The sequence below is a fragment of the Phoenix dactylifera genome, chromosome 13, assembly GCF_051530095.1.
Source record: "Phoenix dactylifera cultivar Ajwa chromosome 13, Ajwa_hap1_PhDact_Kaust_v1.1, whole genome shotgun sequence".
Classification (NCBI taxonomy): Eukaryota; Viridiplantae; Streptophyta; class Magnoliopsida; order Arecales; family Arecaceae; genus Phoenix; species Phoenix dactylifera.
In genome coordinates this window covers 12,602,887-12,616,736 of record NC_143202.1, presented here as the reverse complement: position 1 = coordinate 12,616,736, position 13,850 = coordinate 12,602,887, and the positions used below count along the sequence as shown (strand labels likewise).

General features: G+C 39.1%; 1 non-coding gene across 1 annotated transcript; it reads left to right on the top strand.

Annotated features, from left to right (window-relative positions):
* The first annotated feature begins 10,230 nt into the window (after window positions 1-10,230).
* Window positions 10,231-10,336, top strand: LOC120112673 (small nucleolar RNA R71). The gene has a single exon (XR_005514247.3). It is a non-coding gene; the product is annotated as a small nucleolar RNA R71 (small nucleolar RNA).
* Window positions 10,337-13,850: the final 3,514 nt, after the last annotated feature.

The following is a 13,850-nucleotide window of genomic DNA, read 5'->3' as shown; positions in this document are numbered from 1 at the left end:
AGATTCTATTCTGACTGGTAGTGAGATATATTGCGATCTCTATCACAATATCATTGAAAACTCCTTTCAATGGGTTGGAACGATTTCAACTCAACTCATTAGGGTTTATCGATCATCGAGATATTCTCTGTGAGTCTCACCATCCACCAGTGACACCTAGCAGCATATAGTGGCTACCCAGCAGAATGAAATAATGAACCTCTAGGTGCAGTTATTGTATGATACAGTCCTACTATCGTGGATCCCTACAGGACGGAGGTCATGGACAACTCGTCAAACCCCATCGTTTGTCATATGTCAAGATTTATTCGACTTAAGTTCGAGAGTGGAAAACTCTTTCTCCACTATTTTTACTGCCCCGGCCGAGGTCTTATGAACTCAGTCATATAAATCACATAGGATCTCTTCTTATCTACCAAGGTCGATAGATTCCATATAGGTGCATACCCTACTCCTACAGTGAACCTATTGCAGCCAATCTACACTGCATGGATCCGTATGTCTAGAGACCATGTATACGTGCAGTCAAACTACAATAACCTCACTGTGAGTAGCCGAAGCACCGCAGGTCAAAGGACCAGGCACACTACTGCAACATCAAGCAAGTCACTGACGAGTGGATAGACATCCAAGTGACTTCTTGTCTTGGTCACGCTCAGTACCCTTTTTCTTTAATAAGCATCTGCACTATTATTTCAGTGTCACCACACCGTGGACTCGAGTCTCGTCCATCCACAAGGAAAGCAATATATGCACTGATCTCATCGGATCGATCACCGTCCTCGTGATGATCCATTGATCAAGAGCATTCAGAAATTAATCACCAATGATGCATGGCTCAAATTCTTAACTCTTAAGATTATGCATCATCATCTTATTAATTCTTAGATGATTCATAGACACATAAATAATATGAATGAAAAAGATGCCTTTTATTTATTCAATAATAAATAGTCAAGTACAAAATTATGTCCTAGAATTAACAATGTGTCAGCCAGATTGGCTTCTAGGGTATACATCTAACACTGCTGTCTCACTGATTTACATGCCGCCTCACCTAACAGTTATTGGTGACATATAAATGGATGAGTGTACAACTCTTGTACAATGCTTCTCAAGCAATTTGCAGTGCTACTTGGTCTCTAAGTCATGAAGACCGCATCTAACATTTATTGGCCCCATTACTTAGTTAAGTCAGACCCACCATATAACCACGGAAATAAAGTCGTCATTGGGTCCTCACCTAATAGTTATTGGCGCCCAACCCCACCTTTACCCCGCAACATCTCATGTCTAATAAAGAGATCCAGTCCTCCGATGCAACTTGCCCACTGTGTCCATTCGAGACAAATCAACACCGGAAAGACCTTAGCAGCTCTACTATGTGATGAGTTACGCCCCGTTCGATGCGACGTTCGCAGCGGAATTCGAACGGAACGTTGTTCATCGTATGAACGTGCCTCGGATTGTAGAATTCAAAATTTTTCTGGATCCAAATCCAGAAGATCTTTGAACTCATTAGGAAGGGGAGATTAGGATCTGAGGAGGGTTGATTAAGATTTATAAAACTGAAACAAAGATCTCATCTTCAAAAATTCTACAGGTGTAGAACACTGCAGCCTGATGATCTTTCAAGATTTCTGGTTAAGCCGCACATATGTCCGGCCTCTACAGGTATTCACACGAGGATCTAATCATCTGAGATAGGATCTTACCGGAGTGCTAGCTCCTTGCAAAGATCTCTCATGACTATCATAATATTGGAAGATAAAAATCTGCAGCACACCTCTTTGAAGAAGAACGCTTACTTCTTCAACCTTGCTCGCAATGGAGGAAGATGAGGGATGAAGCTTTAAGCGTGGATCTTCCTTGCCTTGCTTCCATGGATGAAGAGGAAGACGAGGTCCCCTTGCTGCCATGGCGAAGGAAGGAAGAAGAGAGGGAGAGAGGAGGCATGGGGATCTAGGATTATAAATTCAATGCACATGCGTCCCCTTTTATAGATTGGGTTTAGGGCTTCTCCTAATCTTATTAGGAGTATGGGACTAAAACCCACCCTTTGATTAATGCCAAGTGTCTAATCCTTGTTCTCATAGATGCATGACATGTGTCCACTTAATCAATTGATTAATTTTCTAATCACATTAGGATTCCTAATCTTATTAGGAGAATTGATTGATTTGGGAGCATGTATCCTACGACCCATGACTTTTTATTAAAACTAAGTACATAAAACTGAGATACGTACCCACTTTCGTAGAGCATCACGATTGCACTTAGCACGTGCAATAAGCCTTTAAACTCCTAGGTTATCCTAGTGGACGAGTGTTGTCTCGTGAGGGTTTGCAGTGAAGTTACCCACAAACTTCATCAGTCAGAAATTTTCAATTTTTAACTCGAAATTTGAACAAGTATTATTGTATGAAACTAGAATTGTAAGGACAATAGAGACTTGTTGCTATCATATTTAAGCAGACTCTAACTCAAGTTCCATTACACCCCATCTATCTGCTAACAAGTCAAGAATAGAGTGAGGTGCAAGATAGTATCATATAAATGAGTGGCTTTCACTTACTTCCAACATGATCACTCTAATTTTCAAGACTTTCTAGAGTTAAATGGTAATGAACACCCAAGATTTAACTTTTAATCCGACTGAATGCTAAGAAGAATGACTTGTGCAATATCTAGCCTTATTAAGCTTTCTAACTGACCCGTGTAGCGAGTGTTAGGCCAATGACTTCCAATCCAGATGGCTCAGGGCACTAGGTGTAAAGACATCCTAACAGGCTTAATAACTCAAGTCAACGAGCCTACAAGGCCAAATTAGTCACTCAGAGTTTAATCTCAGCCATCCTCACCTTTTTACGCGAACACTCGCTGCTTGCCAAGCAAGAGGCCCGGTTACTCAGTGAGAAAACTTACGATAAACTTATTTAATTTATTTTTTTATTTTATTATTATTATTATTATTATTTAATATATTTTTTTTGATTAGGGTGTTCATCACATATATAACTTTAAATTATCCAAAAAATTAAAAGTATTCATATTAGTTGCAAGTTTACATACCCACTATTCATGTGCTTACATGTAGGTGCTAAATCATCTTCTATCATATTAGTAGGAGTCAGGTGGGACGAAAACTCAAGCTAGAACTGCTATCATATTTCTTAACTCAAAGCTATTGTCAAAACAATTCCTAGTTTATACAGCCAAAAAGATTAGAATTTGAGTTAAAAATTTGAAATCCCTTTTTTTTTTAAAGAGAAAAACAGAAAAATCAAAAATATTCTCACCCCATACCTAAATTCAGCATTGTCCTCAATGTTGAGAAAATTACAACAATAATAGGATAGATGAGATATTACCTGATTTTGGACCTTGATATGCCAGGATAACTTGAAGATTCGGAAAAATACCCCCAAACCTGCATGTTAGTAATTTATTGAAATTTGTTTCTTTTTTTAATTATTATTATTATTTTTTCTAATATTTACATGTTGGGTTGCCTTCCAAGAGCGCTAAGTTTTATGTCTTCAGCTAGACAATTCCGATTCACTCATAATAGATAGGGTCGGTCAGAAGTGTCTCCTCAACTTCCAGACTCAGATACTCAAGGTATGGTTTTAAACGATGTCCATTAACTTGAAATGACCTACCATCCTTAGTATTGCATATTACTACCGCACCATGCGGATGCACTTTCTCTACCATGTATGGGCCAGTCCAGCGAGATTTAAGTTTCCGAGGGAATAGATGTAATCGAGAATCATATAAAAGAACCTTTTGTCCTTGGTGAAACTCTTTACGAGTAATCATTTTATCATGCATGACTTTCATGCGATCCTTGTACTTCTTAACACACTCGTAAGCATCGTTCCTAATTTCTTCAAGCTTGTCGAGCTGAAGCTTTCTATGTTCTCCCGCCTTATCGAGATCGAAATTTAGGCATTTGATTACCCAATAGGCCTTGTGTTCTAACTCAACAGGTAAATGGCAAGCCTTGCCATAGACAATCCTATATGGGGACATTCCAATTGATGTTTTGTAGGCCGTACGATATGCCCACAATGCATCTGTTAATCTAAGGGACCAATCCTTTCAAGATGGATTGACAGTTTTCTCAAGGATGGTCTTGATTTCTCTGTTGGAAATCTCAACTTGTCTACTCGTTTGTGGATGATATGGTGTACCGACCTTGTGGGTGATATTGTACTTCTTAGAAAGAGCTTTAAAAATTCTATTGCAAAAATGTTTCCCCCCATCACTAATGATAGCACGAGGGGTGCCAAAGCGAGCGAAGACAGACTCCTTAAGAAACTTGATCACTACTTTGGGATCATTGGTCTTACATGCGAAAGCCTCAATCCACTTGGACACATAGTCAATAGCTAGGTGTATGTACTGGTGCCCAAATTGTTAGGTTTCCCAGTACCCTAGGGCGCAGCGGAAGATACGGGATTATAAAATTTTCTTATAAAATCTATTATATGAAACCTTAATAAGACAAGATCACCTTAATAGTATAACCAAATTATGTAGAAAATATAATCTTGGTATAGAAGAATACCTATCACGCTATATCCAATATGTCTGAAGATGTCCTAAGGTGCCCAAATGTTCACCCTCCAATGTTGATCCACACAGGAATGGGTTCAAGACTCTAGCTCCACCAAAACTTGATTATAGTTGTTCAAGCCTTCCAAAGGATTTAATTGGCTGATTTTCCTTCACTTCCTTCTTCCTTTCTACCTCTAAAACATTCACTAGCCTTTTTGTCCTAAAGAAGAACCTCTTGTCTTGGGTTAGGACAAAAGAGAGAGGCTTGTAAGAAAGAAGGGATAAAGGAGAGAGAAGGAGAGGCTTTTTCTTGGATGATCTTTAGAACCCCAGGGCGCCTCCTTATTTATAAGAGATGGAGGGATGCATCATAAAGGGATGCATCCCATCAACACACCTTATCATGATGAGGCATGTGCCAAGAGAGGCTGATCGGTTATTTCAATTTCAAAAATAAACCACGCAATAGCACGTATCCTGTAGGATAGTGATTACGGGTGTCGGTCCACAGGGATTGGAGACAAGTTATTTTTCCTAATTAAATAATTACTTCAAAGGGGATAAGCTAGAGTAAATGATAAAAACTAAGAATTAATATGGGTGTAGTAGTATGAATTATCTATGGAGAGAGGTGTTTAGGGCTAGATTCCACCGATAGATTTATATCCGTGACGCTTTTCAATGATTGAGTTGTATGTAAGACTTGATTGCTTCCGACTACAAGCCAAAGCAATCACAAAAGAAAATATAACTAATTCCCAGCATGAATCATCTAAGTCTAGCACAAACCATCTACTCTAACGATAAGCATGACCTGTCTAACCTAGCATGATGCATCTGATCATTAAGTCATTAAACATGAAATCGATGTCACATGAATATCTCCTCCAAACCACAGGTGTTGGATTCGATGAAATAGATCAATCTATGTAAAATATTTTATGCAAGATAAATGATTCACATAAATTGGATAAATCATAAGATCAATTGATAAATTCTTCATCATGCAACCTATCTTACAATACAAACTCAAATCAATAAAAATGAAATGAATACTCCTCTATGGCTTCATCAAAACCCTAAACCGAGGCTTAGCTGCTCATGGTGGCCGGAAGTCCTCCCATCTTCATAAAAAAATTGCTCTTCACTCCCTTCCGCTCCCAGCCTCTCTCTCTTCTCTCTTTTTTTATTTTATTTCTTCATCTCCCTCTCGGCTTTCTTCTTCTTTTCACTGAAACAGGGGGTCTCCCCTGTTTTTCTGTGGAACCGAGCTCTCCCCCCCGCTCTCCCTTCTTCGTCTTCTTATAGCTCGCCGAAGACCAGCAGCGATGGATCCCGAGAGAGGAGGAGGGCGTGATGTTGGGAATGATCTCGGGCGAAGATGGAGCTCGAAGCGGGTGCCGATCCGGAAGGGGCTGGGTTACTGGCTCGTTGAATGCAGTCGGCTGGGATCGCGGTGAAGGCTGAATCACAGGGATTGGAGCTGGGAATCGATGGGAGGAACGCAGACGACCGGATCTCGGAGAAGACGGAGGAGCTGCTCGCTGGTGTGCTCGTTGGATGCGGCTGGAACGGGCTGATGCGGAAGAGCTGGATCTCGGCTGCTGGGAAGAGGGCTGGCCGCGGGATCGACGGGGAGACGCCGGAGGCGTCACAGGCGGAAGAGGAGGCGGAGGATCTGGATCTGGCTGCACCGCGTGGGACTCGTGGCTGGAACGGGCAGCAGGGCGCTCTGTGAGGCGAGATCATGGGAAGAATAGATAGAGGGAGGAAGGAGATAAACAGTGAAACAATTTTATTTATTTATTTTTTTTATATTATATTATTTCCCACTGTTCATATGAACAGTGTTTTTACGGGACACTGTTCATATGAACAGTGAATCCAGTGATTTTCCCCGAAATTATTTTTATTTATTTTATTATATTAATTATCTTCTTTTTTTTATTTTCAATTTATAAATTTTATATGAAGGCTGGTAAGGAATTGCTTTGGGTTTGAGGTGGGTCATGATGGTTGACTTGTCCTTGAGCCCATTGTCATTTAATTCTTACTAAGCTGCTTCAGATCGAACTCGACCGGTCAAAACCAAGACCATGACTTAATAAAAATATTTTCCATATAATTATAACTTTCAATCTAATCAGGACCAAAACCCATTTAATTATAACCTTAGCCGAGTCAACACAATCTCCTTATATGTTTTTCTGTAGTTTTCATGAAAGATTGCAATCAAGAGAGAGAGACAAGTTCAAAATCTGGTTTAAGAAAAGAATTATTTACCTCTTACCATAATTTAAATTTAATTCAATGTTTATTCAATTTCATGGTAAAATATGTATTTATCAGTTTAAAAATATTGATAAGTGCTATGGAAGGATGACTAAATTATAAATTATTAAGCACTTATCACACCCCCAAACCTATGTTTTGCTAGTCCTCGAGCAAAATAAAATTAAAGAAAAGCTCTAACTCACTTTCGCAGGCATCGCGATTGCATTTACCATATGCAACAAGGCTTTAAACCCCTAGGTTACCCTAGTGGACGAGTTATAGTCTCGTGAGGGTTTCCAGTGAAGATACCCACAAACTTCAATATCATTTATTGTTTATGATTAATTTGTTGTTGTTGTTGTTGTTGTTTTTTTTTTTTTTTTTTTAAAATTCAAATCTAATTTAAGATACATAAATGATAAGAATTTCAAAGCACACACGGTTTTATTTACTAAGTCAGCCCAAATTCTATATTAGTATGCAATCTAAGTTAAAGTCATTAAGTTTCCGTTTAGGGAGTTGTAAGACTCATTTATACTGGAGTGCTTGGTGAAATCTGGACCGTACACAAGCTAAGGGTTCGGATCTCCAAAATATTGTTAATACTAGTAGTTTCCAAGGATTGGTCGAAAAGACCTGCTCACTGATTCAAAATCATCATATCTGCAGGATTTCGAGAGTTGTGGATGTTTACTTTAGTACCTCACAGGCTTTATCTGTAATATTCCAGTTTACTCGAATTTTTACAACTACGGCTTTCACACTATTGTCTTTTTCAAGGTCAATACAGAACTTTTTTTTTTTTTTTTGAAAGATGTATAATTGTGTACTTTTACTCTTGTGGTGATTTCTCCGGGTAACGAGCAATCAGTCGACAACTCTCATACCAGTTGGCACAAGGTGTCAGGCATCAAGACTCCTCTACGGACTTATGCTCGGAGTCCTCATCACAAGCCCATTTAAGCTTTGACAATAGGTAGCCCTTTTCGATGTTCCTGACTAAATCCTTTTTTATTGATGATTTTTTTTTTTTTTTTTGGATTAGATAAGTATGATTCATCAGGGTCCAAGGTTGCTACTATACTATCAACATAATGTCGAGCCTAGACCTTAGAAGGGTCGGCCAGTGTGTAGTGAAATTCCAAAGTATTAATTAGCTTACAACTCCCTAAGAGAGACTTAATAAAAAGAACTTAAATTTGTATAACTTCCGACTAGTCATTGGGCTTTTTAGATTTTATGTACCTTGTGTGTTTATCATTCTCACATTAATGTAGAGAAATTAGGTTTTTTTTTTGTTTTATTTTTTTTCAAAAAAAAAACTTTTTTATTATTATTATTATTATTTTTAAATTTTTTTTATTATTTATTATTTTATAAAAATGAAAATGAACATATTTTTTTTTCTTTTTTTTTGGATGAAAATCAAGATGAATACCCCCAAACCTAAACCTAACATTGTGAAGTGAAAACGAATGCAAGAGATGCAAACAAAACCAAAAATTCTTAAAAATACTCAAAAATACCCCCAAACCTAAACCTAACATTGTCCTCAATGTTAAAGAAATCTAAGAGAATTGGGTTGCCTCCCAACAAGCGCTAAGTTTATTGTCTTCAGCCAGACATAGTGAGATAGTTTTTGCATCTCCTTCTATAAGGTCATCTATTTTGTCTATCATAAAACACTCAATTTTCCTTGCGGGTTGGTCGGCCGCATTGAACACATTTAATTTTACCTTCATGTTCCCAAATAATATGTTCATTACCCCTGTTCTACAATTGATGCATGCATTGGCTGTTGCTAAAAAGGGCCGCCCAAGGATCACGGGGATTTGTTTATTAGGATTGGGCTCACGTTCCATATCAAGGACAATGAAATCTACTGGAGAATAGAATTTATCTACCTTGACAAGAACATCTTCAATTATCCCACGTGGTGTTTTTACAGATCGATCAGCCAATTGAAGGGATACCGAGGTTGGTTTTAACTCACCTAAACCAAGTTTCTCATAAACTGAATAAGGTAAAAGGTTGACACTTGCCCCTAGATCTAAGAGTGCTCGATCAATGAAATTATTTCCTAAGACACAGGAGATGGTGGGAGCACCAGGATCTTTGAATTTTGGGGGGGTGTTGTGTTGGAGAATAGAACTCACTTGCTCAGTTAGGAAGACCTTTTTAGGCACATGTGTCCTAGATTTTCGCTTTTGTGTACAAAGGTCTTTGAGAAATTTGGCATAGGAGGGAACTTGTCTGATGGCATCAAGGAGTGGGAGGTTGATTTTAACTTGTTTGAAGACCTCCATCATCTCTTCTAATGAAGTTCCCTTTTTGGCAAATGGAGAGGGTGAAGTAAGAGCTTCAGGATATGGGGCCTTTGGGATATGAGTTTTGGCAGAAGGTGGACTAGGTGAAGAAGAAGAAGAAGGTTTTTTATTTGACACATTTCTATCCTCTTCTTCATCTTTCTTATTGTTGTCCTCCCCAATCTTATTGTCTACTACACGTCCACTCCTTAGGGTAGTCAAAGCATTGGCTTGTTCATGATGAATTGCATTTAGTTGATTTTCTTGAGCCATGTATTGTCCCCTAGGATTACTTAGTGGTTGGCTTGGAAGCTTTCCTTCCTCTCGCTTGTTTAGTGCATTAGCTAGTTGACCCATTTGGGATTCTAGCTTGGCGATTGATTGCGTATGAGAGTGCACTAATTGTGTAATGGTTTCCAAACCTTGAAGGGCGTTCAACACTTTTTCCTCAAAGGCTGTGTTTCTTTGGGGTGGAGGAGAAGTGTGTTGAAATTGAGTCGAGGGACGGTAGGGATGAATATTTTGTTGGGTTTGAAAATTCTGAGGATTTTGAAAATTTTGGGAATAGGGTTGGGCTGTGTTCGAAGCTTGCTGCTTCCAAGAAAAGTTTGGATGATTTCGCCATCCCGGGTTATATGTATTGGAAAATGGGTCATTACCCGGTCTGGGCTGTGTTTGAGCAGCATTGATATGTTCTTGTACGAGTTCGGGAAATTGGGGTGCTGAGGGGCACTCATGAATAGAATGTGATGGGCTAGAACAGATAGCACACACTTGTGCTTGGGAAGAGCTAATGACATGTCCCCCTACCATCAGTTGGTCAATCTTATGGGACAATGCATCTACCTTGCTAGACAGGTCCATAGAATTACTTATTTCACAAATGGTTCCTCTTCTTTGAGAATTCGGGGGTGCTTGACGAGAACATGAAGCATGGTGGAGGGAGTTTTCATTAAGATTTTCAAATAATTTCCATGCTTCATGCTCATTTTGAAGCATGAATGTCCCCCCATATGCGGCATCAATCATCTGACGGTTTCGTTCAGTCAATCCGTCATAGAAGCATTGCACTAGCTGCCACTTAGGTATTTGATGATGTGGGCATTTACGGATTAGGTTCCTAAATCTCTCCCAAGTTTCATGAAATTCTTCTCCCTCAGTTTGGGAAAAGCTTGTAATGGCACGTCTAAACTGGTTCGTTCTTCCTATGGGAAAGTATTTTTTAAGAAATTCTTGTTGCATTTGATCCCAAGAACGAATTGAGTTAGCTTCTAAAGAATTCAGCCATTGTTTGGCTCTATCTTTAAGGGAGAAGGGGAATAACCTAAGTTTCAGAGCATCATCAGTGAAATTCTGAATCTTGACAGTGGTGCAAATCTCAAGGAATTCATCTAGGTGTTTATATGGGTCTTCATTGGTGAGCCCATAAAAAGATGGAAGCATTTGGATCACACTAGACTTTATTTCATATTGTACCGCTGCTACTTCAGGTAATCGAATGCAAGATGGGAAAGTGTAAATGGTGGGAGTAAAGTACTCCCTCAAGAGTTTGGGTTGTTCTTCAGCCATCTTAAGAGGTGGGGATGATCCTAATGTTTTGATCTTAGCTCGAATGTTCCTAAGGGTTCGTTCTATTTCAGGGTCAAAAGGTAATAGATTTTGTACTCTAGAACGACTACCGTGCATACACTAGTACTCGATCAATCAAGCATGCAATAAAAGAGAAAAGCATATCAATCCTAGTCTTTGACCTAAAATCACTAGACAGCTCCTAACTGGTTTGAAGAGGGCACCTAAGCCTCCAATCCGGTCTAATGAACCGAGTTGACCAGGTAAGCTCCCAGGTAAGTGGAGGGGTCACGATGCATTCGCAAAGGTCCCACTTAAAACCCACTTGCCTCGAACAGATGAACTGTCTCCCTTATAGGGACAAAGCTTGCCTAGACATCAACTTAGCCATAGAGCGAAATTGGTGCAACTTTCGGTGATCTTCGTCCTATTGAGCTCGAATGTCCCTAGGGGCCAACGTCTAATTGATTTTAATTAAAGATGACACTATGTGAGATTGAGTTCACCTAAGTTGGGCAAGAGTCCGGTGATGAAATCCGGCTCTTATCTTGTTGGGGTGATTGCCCTTACTATGTGCAAATTGATTTGTGTATGTGTATCAAGCATGCATTCACACTCTTGCTGAAATTGAAATCAAACAATCACCACAAAATTTCAAACTAATAATTAATTTAAATAAGAAAGGCTTAGAGGTTACCAAAGGAAATTTCCCAGCAATTTTAAATTTTTTTTTTAGCAAACCTCCAAAGCATTCCTTTCTGATAGCCCAGATCTCCCCTTCGATTCCTGATCAAATAAGACCAAAAGAAAAATTAAAAAAAAAAAAATTAGTAGAAGAGAAAAAGGAGATAAGAAAAGTAACAATAATAGAGAATAATTTTTTTTATATATATAAATTTTTTTTGAAAGTTTTTTTAATTAATTAATTTTTTTTTATGATAGGAAAAATAACTATGCAAGCAATCCCCGGCAACGGCGCCAAAAATTGATCGGTTATTTCAATTTCAAAAATAAACCACGCAATAGCACGTATCCTGTAGGATAGTGATTACGGGTGTCGGTCCACAGGGATTGGAGACAAGTTATTTTTCCTAATTAAATAATTAATTCAAAGGGGATAAGCTAGAGTAAATGATAAAAACTAAGAATTAATATGGGTGTAGTAGTATGAATTATCTATGGAGAGAGGTGTTTAGGGCTAGATTCCACCGATAGATTTATATCCGTGACGCTTTTCAATGATTGAGTTGTATATAAGACTTGATTGCTTCCGACTACAAGCCAAAGCAATCACAAAAGAAAATATAACTAATTCTCAGCATGAATCATCTAAGTCTAGCACAAACCATCTACTCTAACGATAAGCATGACCTGTCTAACCTAGCATGATGCATCTGATCATTAAGTCATTAAACATGAAATCGATGTCACATGAATATCTCCTCCAAACCATAGGTGTTGGATTCGATGAAATAGATCAATCTATGTAAAATATTTTATGCAAGATAAATGATTCACATAAATTGGATAAATCATAAGATCAATTGATAAATTCTTCATCATGCAACCTATCTTACAATACAAACTCAAATCAATAAAAATGAAACGAATACTCCTCTATGGCTTCATCAAACCCCTAAACCGAGGCTTAGCTGCTCATGGTGGCCGGAAGTCCTCCCATCTTCATAAAAAAATTGCTCTTCACTCCCTTCCGCTCCCAGCCTCTCTCTCTTCTCTCTTTTTTTATTTTATTTCTTCATCTCCCTCTCGGCTTTCTTCTTCTTTTCACTGAAACAGGGGGTCTCCCCTGTTTTTCTGTTGAACCGAGCTCTCCCCCCCGCTCTCCCTTCTTCGTCTTCTTATAGCTCACCGAAGACCAGCAGCGATGGATCCCGAGAGAGGAGGAGGGCGTGATGTTGGGAATGATCTCGGGCGAAGATGGAGCTCGAAGCGGGTGCCGATCCGGAAGGGGCTGGGTTACCGGCTCGTTGAATGCAGTCGGCTGGGATCGCGGTGAAGGCTGAATCACAGGGATTGGAGCTGGGAATCGATGGGAGGAACGCGGACGACCGGATCTCGGAGAAGACGGAGGAGCTGCTCGCTGGTGTGCTCGTTGGATGTGGCTGGAACGAGCTGATGCGGAAGAGCTGGATCTCGGCTGCTGGGAAGAGGGCTGGCTGCGGGATCGACGGGGAGACGCCGGAGGCGTCACGGGCGGAAGAGGAGGCGGAGGATCTGGATCTGGCTGCACCGCGTGGGACTCATGGCTGGAACGGGCAGCGGGGCGCTCTGTGAGGCGAGATCATGGGAAGAATAGATAGAGGGAGGAAGGAGATAAACAGTGAAACAATTTTATTTATTTATTTTTTTTATATTATATTATTTCCCACTGTTCATATGAACAGTGTTTTTACGGGACACTGTTCATATGAACAGTGAATCCAGTGATTTTCCCCGAAATTATTTTTATTTATTTTATTATATTAATTATCTTCTTTTTTTATTTTCAATTTATAAATTTTATATGAAGGCTGGTAAGGAATTGCTTTGGGTTTGAGGTGGGTCATGATGGTTGACTTGTCCTTGAGCCTATTGTCATTTAATTCTTGCTAAGCTGCTTCAGATCGAACTCGACCGGTCAAAACCAAGACCATGACTTAATAAAAATATTTTCCATACAATTATAACTTTCAATCTAATCAGGACCAAAATCCATTTAATTATAACCTTAGCCGAGTCAACACAATTTCCTTATATGTTTTTCTGTAGTTTTCATGAAAGATTGCAATCAAGAGAGAGAGACAAGTTCAAAATCCGGTTTAAGAAAAGAATTATTTACCTCTTACCATAATTTAAATTTAATTCAATGTTTATTCAATTTCATGGTAAAATATGTATTTATCAGTTTAAAAACATTGATAAGTGCTATGGAAGGATGACTAAATTATAAATTATTAAGCACTTATTAGAGGCATCCCATCATGATCGGGTGCTAAGGAGAAGGGTGTATCAACTTTTTTCTCACGTCTCCCTCTTAAATCCTGATGATTCAAGGGCCCAAATGCAGTGAACCAAAGCCAATGGTCCAGATCTAGGCGCCATCTAATGGTCCAGATCAAGGCATCATCATCCAGAGTG